This window comes from Pseudorca crassidens, chromosome 15 (genome assembly GCF_039906515.1).
Source record: "Pseudorca crassidens isolate mPseCra1 chromosome 15, mPseCra1.hap1, whole genome shotgun sequence".
Lineage (NCBI taxonomy): Eukaryota > Metazoa > Chordata > Mammalia > Artiodactyla > Delphinidae > Pseudorca > Pseudorca crassidens.
The window spans coordinates 12,939,748-12,950,478 of record NC_090310.1 but is presented as its reverse complement, the minus strand read 5'-3'; the positions used below and the strand labels follow the sequence as shown (position 1 = coordinate 12,950,478).

General features: G+C 50.1%; 1 long non-coding RNA gene across 1 annotated transcript; it reads left to right on the top strand.

Moving 5' to 3' along the window:
* The first annotated feature begins 361 nt into the window (after nucleotides 1-361).
* LOC137206343 (uncharacterized) lies at nucleotides 362-10,499 on the top strand. The gene is made up of 3 exons (XR_010934622.1): nucleotides 362-888; nucleotides 8,570-8,631; nucleotides 10,140-10,499. It is a non-coding gene; the product is annotated as an uncharacterized lncRNA (long non-coding RNA).
* Nucleotides 10,500-10,731: the final 232 nt, after the last annotated feature.

Here is a 10,731-nt window from a genome sequence, read left to right as displayed (position 1 = left end):
CCTTCCTGACCAGACCCTGACTAGTGCAGCTCCAGAGAACCTTTGGGACAAAGCTCCGACCTCTTAGCGTGGCACTCTGGGCCCACGATGACCTGGCCCGAGCCCATGCCTCTGTCTCATTTGGGATGCAGTCCAGGCCACCTGCAAAACTCTGGCCTCACTGTCTTGCTGCAGTCAGCTGCAGGCATTGCTCCCTCCGGCTGGTTGCTTTGTGCGTGCTCTGTCTGGAATGCTACTCTGTCCCACGGTGACTGGCTCTGAGCCCCACCTTGTTATTGCAGCTCAGTTTCAGTATCTCCTCTTCTAGGAAGCTTTACTGATGCTAAATCTCATTTATTTCACAATCAAATAAGATGCCTCTTCTTTGCACCCCTGGCATCCTGTGTTCCTTTTATTATAACACTTAATGCACTGCTTTGAAATTGTTTCCGTATCTCCTGCGGGAGAGCAGAGGCTCTGTCTTCTCTCCCTCCCCCTTTGTCTCTCTCTGAGTTTCTTCCTCACAATATGTGCTTGAGAAATATTTCCATAAGGAAGGAGGGACGAAAGAAGGGAGAGAAGGAGAGGGAGAATTCTTGTGTCCTGAGGTGACTTTCTGTGCACGCAGTACCTGTTTCTGATCACAAAGTGTGTTGTGGAATATATTCTCTTTCGGCATCAAGGTACGATTAGAATGTAAAGACTTTTTGGTTCTAATGTGGAACTGAATAGCTTCTCGTGCCTGCTTGTTCATTTTCTGGCTGAGATGGACCAGACAGGCTGCCTCTGTTGGCTCCAACACTCAGCTCCTGACCAAGGCTCAGCTCTGGGAAGTGGCGACAGTAAAAATAGCTACTACAGAGCAGAAGACAAACCCACACGTGAGCCGGTGCTGGAAGCAGAGGCAGGGTGAGTCCGGGAAAGAGGTCGCTGGGTCTGGCAACGTGGTACAGCAGGAGCATCCCTGCTCAGAGCCGGTGCTGCTGTCCTGATGAAAGAGGAGAAACTGCCCTCCAGGCCCAAGGAGGCAACCTGGACTGAAACAAAAGGAGGGAGTTTTGGAGAGGCGCCACAAAGGACGCATCCTGGCTCCTTTCCTGGGGTAATAGCTACTTCCCCTTCCTGTGCTATCCCAAGGAGACAGTTAACGTTTCCAGCCACGGGCTCTGGCCGTTATCATTTCCACTTTGCCCTCCTGTCCACTTGCCTTCTAACTTCCGTTGCATTGAAAAATCACTTGCATTATTTTTCATCTGTTCACAGTAACACTTGAGAGAAGGACTTCTTCTTTCTGCAGTGTCGTGTGGGGGTGTGTGCATGTGCGTGAAATGCCTCTCAAACAACTGCAGTCGGCCTGACTAGCCAAAGGGCTTACTATCTGGAGAGCAGCTAGGAGGAAGCAAGAGAAGGTTGAGGAAAAATCATACAAGTATTTACCTGAACGATTTTCTGGCCTGAGCAGGCACCTGATTTTCTGGACAGAGGCCCAGGGATGTGCGGGGCTCTGCCCAAAGCCACCCGGTGGGTTTGCTATCCTCGGGGCCAACCCAGGACAGGGACCCAGAACTTCAGACTCCAGATCCAGGGCCCTTGCTTTACAAGCTGATGCCTCTCTTTGATTCACAAAATCAGAATTTATCGTTATTCTTGCAGCTCCATGTGGCCGGTTCAATAGCCCTTTATCTGGTAAATTATTTATACAGAAATGTGTTCCTGGGAGGCCACAGGGAAACCACATACGCCAGGAACATCACTTAATTTATTGCTGTCCGGATTCCCAGTGGCTGGTGGTTCCGCCGGGGCAATATTTTAATGCCACATTTCCAGTTCTAGTTTGACATTCTGCTTCGGCCCAAGGGGCAGCTTTTGTGGAGCGCAGCGTGGGGCATTGCGAGTCCCGCCAGAGAGCAAGGTCACCACGCTGGGCCTGCCAGTCCCTCCCCCGGCCTCCCCTCCTGTCCCCGCTGACCTGATCAATACGCTCAACATTGGTTTCAGAGTCAGAATCCCTAGTGCAGAGTGAATATGACCGGGTGCCTGGCACAGTGCAGGGTGCTCTGCAGAGGGAACTTCATCTCACCTTTACCACAAGCCGGCAGGGTAAGCGCTCCCCTGGTCACGGGCAGGAGACTCAGATGGAGAAGTCATCACAGCCCCAGATCCACACTTGCACTTGTCTGATTTGGACGTCCCTGCCTTCTCCAGTCGGCCTCCTTTCAAGGTGGTGGGGCCTCATGGTTGAGAGCTGGGGCTGTTCCTTGAACTGGTCAGCTAATACCTGTGCCTCAGTTTCCTCATCTGTAAAATGTAGATCTTGTGAGGACTACACGGATTAACAGAGAGGATGCTTGGAGCAGTTCACAGGAAGCGTTCGATTATGATGCTACTGCCAGTGGAGCACGGGGCCAGGTATGGATGTGGATGTCTTGGTGGGGATGTCACCTAAAGCTGCTTCAGTCTCCATTACAAGTGTGCCTGAGGCCTAAAAAGGAAGCCGTGAGCCCTTCGTATCCAGAGGCTGGAATCGGGTGTGCCGTTCTGGGATGCATTACCCGTGTCATTTAACCCCTTTGAGCCTCTGTTTCTGCATCTATCAGATGGGGACAATGCTCCCGGTCCTGTTTGCCTCACAAGATTGACTGAAAGCTGAACAGCATCATGTTCTTATTATGTGATAATGAGGATGATGAAGAGGGACAAAGGAACCCACAGGGCGCGGGGTGCAACCTCCACTGCCTTTGGGTGCCCCGGTCCTAAGTGTGGTGTCTGCAGCCGCTCAGCACGCCTGGCAACCTCAGTCACGGCTGCGCAGGGCATCTGAGAAGGTACAGAGTCTTGCCCAACCTTTCCATTGACCCGAATCAACCCATTCTCCACTTCCCCTACGCTGAGCTGATGATACCTAAGTGTGGGAAGTGATACTGGTTTGCCCTTGGCCAAGAAGGCTCTCATCTCCTCCCATCTCGACCTCCGGGATCTCCTGCTCGTCCTCCAAGGCCCACCTCCAATGCTGCTTCCTCAAAGAACCCTGAGCCTTCCTCAGGCACCACTTCTTCCCTGTGCTCCGTCATGCCAGGCCCACACCTCAGGGATTGGCCAAGAGCCAGGTCCAGAAAGGCCACCATGCCAGCAATCCATCATGGGCCCAGGAAGTGGGTCATCCCTCCCAGGCAGAGGTCAGCAGTGCTGGGCTTGCATCTTCAGCCTCCCACACACAAGACCAACTCCTGAGACTGCAGGTGGGACATGGAAGTGGGGCTTTACCAGCATTTCTGTGGCAACCATCGACCAAGTCTCTCTTTGTTGCTTTGACACAGGTAGAACTTGTCCTCTCAAACTTTCCCCCAACTAAGGCCCAATCCTGGCTATAGACTGATGCTCAGTTCTCCTCAGGTGACAGCAGATGGCACCCTCTCCTGTATCATACACGGGGGACCAGGAGCACTGCAGGAGGCCCACAAAAGAGATGTTTAAGTACAAGAAGCAGCCAATGCCACTGCTGAGGAGAAATGATGCACCTAATGTCTAATGCCTAGAAAGGGGGCCAAGGTAAAATGGGTCATATTGTAGCCCAGTGGTATTCAACCCTATCTGCACATGACAATCACCTGGAAGAGCTTAAATATGGCAACAAAAACAACCAATCAAAACAAACCTCTGGGGTGGGACCCAGACACACTGTTTTTTTGTTTGTTTTATTGAAGTATAGTTGATTTACAATGTTGTGTTAATTTCTGCTGTACAGCACAGTGATACAGTTATACATATATATATATATTCTTTTTTTAAATATTCTTTTCCATTATGGTTTATCATAGGATATTGAATATAGCTCTCTGTGCTATACAGTAAGACCTTGTTGTTTATCCTTTTTATATATAAAAGCTTACATCTGCTAACCCCAACCTCCCACTCCATCCCTCCCCCAACTCCCTCCCCCTTGGCACCCACAAGTCTGTTCTCTATGTCTGAGAGTCTGTTTCTGTTTCGTAGATAGGTTTTTTTCTGTCATATTTTAGATTCCACATATAAGAGATATCATATGGTATTTGTCTTTCTCTGTCTGACTTACTTCACTTAGTGTGGTAATCTCTAGGTCCATCCATGTTGCTGCAAATGGCATTATTTCATCCTTTTTTATGACTAATATTCCATTGTATATATGTACCACATCTTCTTTATCCATTCATCTGTTGATGGACATTTAGGTTGTTTCCATGTCTTGGCTATTGCGAGTAATGCTGCTGTGAACATAGGGGTGCATGTATCTTTTTGATTACAGTTTTGTCTGGATATATGCCCAGGAGTGGGATTGCTGGATCATATGGTAGTTCTATTTTTAGTTTTCTGAGGAGCTACCATACTGTTTTCCACAGCAGACACGTTGTTTTTTAAAGTTCCCGGATGATCTCGATGCACAGTGAGGTGGACTGTGCATCATTCCCTCATTCTTGAGTTCTAGAATCACTCTCTCATCTCTCCAAACTGGAGGCAGGAGTACAAGGACTCGTCCTATGGCTGCAGAACATAGGAGGGTCAGCATGCATCCCAGGCAGTGTCTACAGCCGGTCAGAGTGGGTCAGGATGGCTACTTCCACAAGGGTGCATATTGCAAAACCAGGCAATTCAGTGGGAAGTTTGAAACACAGGAGATTGAAAGGGTGCCGGAGCAGAGGTGGGAGATCAAGATCCCAGACCCGTCGTTACTTTCCGCTATTGGTAAGGCAGGGATAACTAATACACATCCTGCCTGTCTCTCGGGGGTTTTATGGCTCCCGAATGAGGATGCAGATAGAAATATACATTGCAACGTATAAGGCTTTGTACAGTGATGAATTATTATGTTGGATTAAAGTCACTGCTCTGCTGGTTTTGTGGGCATAAAATACATTCGCCATAAAAACAAACAGTTGTAAGAGAAATTCCTCTTGTTAGACCAATTTTTACCCAGAAACCGGGTCTATAGGCATCATTGGACCCAGCCTACAGACACACTTAAATTGCTCCATTCCAACCCCTTGCAAAGTGAACCACACCAGCGCGGCTACTTCATCGAACCCCAAGCAGCCAGTTAAACGAAGGGGAATTTTGTCTTAACCAAAGCCAAGTGGAACTGAAAAGGCAGACGTAACGCATTGGTGGGGGGGTCAACTTCTCTACCAATTGCTTGATCAGTGAATCTCTGCCCCATCTACCTTATTTGCCTCTGTCAAGAGCCAGCTGTGTAGAAAAGGCGGGGGTGCAGGTGCCGAGTGAGAGCAGGGCAGGCTGGCAGTCCTGAGCCTCTTAGAACATCAGCATCGGGGAAGCAGAGAGCAAAGGGGCCCCTCCGGCCTGTTCCCTGGGCTGCACCCAAGGGGATAATAAAATTTCTAGATAAGCTCGGGCCTCCAAGAGGAGAAGCAGCCTCTAACCCGTTCCCTGGGCAGAACCCAAGCAAGTGGCCCAAACTTGGGACTGCCAGGCCCATTCTGTGTTGGGGCAGAAGCCGAATCGACCAGAGGTGTGTAACTGGGCAGACTGGCCATGATGGGATCACAGCAGGTCCCATATTCCGGGTTGCAGCACAAAAGTGTCATGAACACACATATCGAGAGGGGCCTGAAGCAGATGGTCCGAGGGCCCAGAAACTGGGGCACAGTAGAATGTCCCCCATGGACCCAAGGATGGCTGAAGAGTGGGAGTGAGGGCTGGTGGACCCGAGGGGGATGGATGGATGACCAAGAACCAGAGGGACACAAGGATGTCCCAGCCCACGCAGATGACGCCACCAAGAGCCACAGGCCTCCTGCCTGACGCCCCCCTCCCGGCTGACACCCCTGGCCTCTGAGAGCCCTGGCATCTGGACACAACCTCAAGGAAACGGGAAACTCAGACTTGATGGAGGTGATGTCTTCTGCCATTGGGTGGCATGGGAACTTGACATAGAAATTACATTCAGTTATGAGAAAATAAAACGCAATTTCTTACAGGAGGGATTCGTGGCTGGGATTCATACCCACTTTGTGGGCACACTTGGGAAAATGCATTCACCTCCCCCTGTTCCCACCCCGCACCCAGGGGAAACCTGCAGCTCTCTGGCTGGAACATTGATTTGCTTTGCCAGTTGCATCGTTTGTCAAGATGTCAAGAGCTCCAGGCCCTGGAAGCAGCTGCAATGCAGTGGAAGGAGGTGGTCGGGGGGAGGGGGGGGCTGTGAGTCTTCTCAGACCTTCCTCAGGGGCCAGGGTGGGGAGGCTTTCAAACTGGCCGCCTGCCGCCAGGGGTCTGAACTTGACATTCTTCCCCAGCAAAGGGGCTCCGAGCCTCCCACCTGTCGATCCTCCAGGCATGGCCGCGGCGGAAGCTCCAGGCTGCAGCCAGACTGCATCGCTTCACAATATGAAACAATTTGGGCTGAATCTGGGCAGAACTTGACAAGGGTGCAGTTTCTCTTGGATGATTTCCTGCTTCCTGTCTGCAGCGCTTCCCTATCTTGGGCTCTCCAGCTGCCCCCTGCTGCCCACAGGCTGCCCTCAGACGCCTCACCTCTGTCCCCTGTGACAGCCAAGTTGACACCCGCAGTCCTGACCTCCCCCACATGCATATACAGACATGTATACACAAGCGCCTACTTATTGCCTCCCCCGTCTGGAGCAGAGGTGAGCAGTACTTCTTCACCCCGACTTCCCCACTCTTCACCTGGCAACTCAGGCCAGAAACCTAGGAGTCAGTCTTGCTGCTTCTCCTACCATCACCAGACCGCTCCCCATTTCCAACCCAATCCTGTCAACTCTTCCTCCGAAACATTCATTCATTCATCCCAATTCATCCACTTCCTGCTCACTCCTCAGTCACCTCCCAACTTCAGGTCATCAGCATCTCTTCCCTGGACTATTGCAGGAAGTTCCTACCTGGTCTCACTTCTGATCCTGCACCTACAATCCCTTCTCACAGAGCAGCTGGTGAAATTGTTTAAAATGTCCACCACCATCTTGCTGGAAACCCTCTAGTTGTTTTCTGTGGTGTTAGAATAAAATCCACACTCTCAGCATGGCCTGCAGGCCTCCAGGATCTGGCCTCTGTCCTCACAGACCACCCTCTGGCCATTCTGCTCTCCATTCCCTCTGCTCCAGACACCCTGACCCTCTGTCTCTTCCTCAGAAGCACCAAGCCTGCTCCCTCCTCTGGGCCTGGTAGCTGGTGGCTCCTGTACGTAGAAGATTCTCCCACAGGTCTATTGGCAGCTTCTTCTCATTGGTCAGGTCTTAGGGCAGGTAGCACCTTCTCAAAGCTTCCTCGACCATTCTGTCTAGAGCAAGCCCCTTCCCTTTTCTTCTCTCTCAGTGATCCCTAGAACAGGACACACATGCTGGGGTGCCAAAGATGATACAAAGAGGTACAAGAAGAAAGGGATAGACTTCCATTTCTATTACTTTTTACTCCATTTTTATATTTAAACATTTTTTATGTCTTTAACGTTGTATCTATTTTATTTATTTTTGGCTGCGTTGGGTCTTCGTTGCTGTGTGCGGGCTTTCTCTAGTTGTAGTGAGCGGGGGCTACCCTTCATTGCGGTGCGTGGGCTTCTCATTGCAATGGCTTCTCTTGTTGCAGAGCACGGGCTCTAGGCACGCAGGCTTCAGTAGTTGTGGAACCGCGGGCTCAGTAGTTGCGGCACATGGGATTAGTTGCTCCGTGGCATGTGGGATCTTCCCGGACCAGGGCTTGAACCTGTGTCCCCTGCATTGGTAGGCGGATTCTTAACCACTGCGCCACCAGGGAAGCCCTACGCTATTTTTATAACATTTTTATTTTGTGTATATTTTATGATGCATCAGTACAGTGGCACGAGTGTTATTTATAAACCACTACGTATGTGTCTAAATGTGTGTTTATGGCAAGTGTCCAAAAAATTTTGATAGACACGTACAATCAAAAGAGTTGGGGCGGGGGCTTCCCTGGTGGCGCAGTGGTTGGGAGTCCGCCTGCCGATGCAGGGGACGCGGGTTCGTGCCCCGGTCCAGGAGGATCCCACATGACGCGGAGCGGCCGGGCCCGTGAGCCATGGCCGCTGAGCCTGCGCGTCCGGAGCCTGTGCTCCGCAACGGGAGAGGCCACAGCAGTGAGAGGTCCGCGTACCGCAAAAAAAAAAAAAAGAGTTGGGGGACTTCCCTGGCAGTCCAGTGGTTAAGACTCCATGTTTCCACTACAGGGGGCACAGTTTCAATCCCTGGTCAGTGAACTAAGATCCCACATGTGGCGTGGTGCGGCCAAAAAGATAAAATAAAAACTTTAAAAAAAAAAAAAAAGAGTTGGGAACTGCTATTCTACTCTACCTCCCTATTTTATTGTCTTCTTGTCACTTAACACTAAACAAATGTTTCTTTTGTTTGTTGTTTCTCTCTCTCTTTCCCCTAGAAGGGAAACTCCATCGCAGATCCATCTCTTGTTCACGCTGTGTTATCTGTGTGACCAGCTCTTATGATAAGTTGAGCACGTAGTGTGATTTCAATAATATTTGCTGACTGATTGAATGAATGGATAAACAGAGCCTTCCCCAGGACTTAGTAGAAGGACATCAGCTAATTGTATATCTTTCCACTCTCAGGATAGTGGCAAATAACGTCATAACGGGATGCCTGCAGGACAAGACTCCTCACAGAAAAACTGGTAAGTTTCCAGATCCTTCTCTGCATCCACCTACGGAATCGAAATGCTTTCAAGTAACCAAGATTCCAGGGTCAGGAGACTAGGCCCAGGGAGTTATTTATAACAGCGTGAACTAGTTTAATGCACTATGACTCCCCGTGGGCGTTTGCTTCAAAAAACATCATTTAGATCAGGAGCCAGGGAGTCTAGACCCAGCTCAGCTACAAACTGTTCTTGAGGTCTTGTGTGAGCTCCCGACCACCTCCATGTTCTCAGTCATACCCTGAAAGGAGTTGGTTCACAGTGGGGTTGTTTTTTTTTTTTAACCTTATTCTTTGGAAATAATTTCAAAATTTGTAGCCACGTTGCAAGAAGAGCACAAAGAACATGTCTATATACTTTTACTGAGATTTGCCTATTATGAATATTTCCCCATTTGCTTTATCATGTACTCTCTTTTCATATATACGTGTGTGTGTGTATATATACACACACACACACACACACACGCACACATTTTTCTCTGAATCATTTCAGAATAAGTTCCATACATTATACTAAATGCGTCTGTATGTATTTCCTGAGAACAAAGGTATTCTCTTACAGTCACAGTGCACTTATCAACTTCAGTGAATTTAACACTGAAAACAAGACTTTACCATCCAGCGCTGGACGTCTGAAACATATTCAGCAGCAGTATTCCTTCTTCAAGTGCAGTCTTACCTGGAGCCCAATGCACATCGCAGACGGAACCAGAAGGCTCACCTGGAAGAGGTGGCGCAGGGGCTGTGTGTTCATCTCCTGCTGCCTCTGTAACAAATTACAGACTTGGTGACTTACAACAACACAGATTTATTATTTTATAGTTCTGGTGGTGAGAAGTCCACACTCAGTCTCCTAGGGTTAAAGTCGAGGTGTCACAGGGCTGACCCCTTCGGAGGCCCGAGGGAGAACCCCTTTCCTTGCCTCTTCTACTTCCGGTGACCGCCTGCATCCCTTGGCTCGTGACCTCTTCCTTGAAGCAGTCGAAGCTCTTGCTTCCTATCCTCCTTGGACCTCCCTGCCTCCCCTTACAAGGACCCCTGGGATTCCATTCAGGTCCCTCCCCGCCCCAGATAATCCAAGAGCATCTCTCTATCTCAAGATCCTTAACTTAGCCCCATATGCAAGTCCCCTTTGCCAGGAAGGTAACGTTTACAGGTTCCGGGGATTAAGAGGTGGCTGTTTTCTGGAGGGCCATCGTTCCGCCTACCACAGGCCATGCAGGAGCAGGCTGTCGACTGCACAAAGGCACCAGAAATCCAGCCTGCTAAATCATTTGTGCTTTTTTGGTTCGTTTGGTTGGTTTGGAATCATTTGGTTCATTTGCCAAGTCCTGTGCCCTTTGCTTTGCAAAAAGACCCTGTCTGATGCCAGGCATGTTCCCAGAGGGATGCGCCTGCCCAAAGAGGGCTGCTTTTAATAATTTGTACAAAGACTCCATGTAAGTCAGCTGGTGGCCAACCCCATCACTCCTGGTTTTTCCCTAGGTCCCCAAAGACGCCTTTTGAGCAATGCTTAAAGCTCTAGGATCTGTTAAAAGCCTCAGAACCCCACCGTTAAGACGACTTCTGGCTCGGATGTGCCACGCTTTGATACCACATCAGAATGGGCTCTGGGACACCTGGAGGAGGCAAATGTGGAAGCAGACAGCACAGTCAGGAGCCTCTGCAGTTGTCTAGATGAGATGTTGGCGGCTTGGCCCACAGCGCCGGTGGCAGAGGATGAGAAGTGGGCAGATTCAGGGTTTATTCCCAAGGTAGTGGTGCTGGGACCGGCGGATGGACGGCATGGGGAGTGAACAAAAGAAGGGATCTGAGGAACAGTCCTAGGGCTTTTCAGCCTGAGCAAAGGGGGACCTTTCCAGGGCTGGGGAGACTAGGGGAGGGAGGGAATGAGACAGGGTCTGGGTGGGGGAAACAAGGAATCAAGAGTTCTTCTGGACGTGTTACATTTGAGATGGTGGATATGTAGTGCCGGGCTGTCGTAGAGGCTGGGTGAGTGTAGCTGTAACTACAGACACTTTCCCCTTTGGCTGCTGCCCTCCAGAACCAGCCAAGGGCAATCCTGCTTCAGAGACAA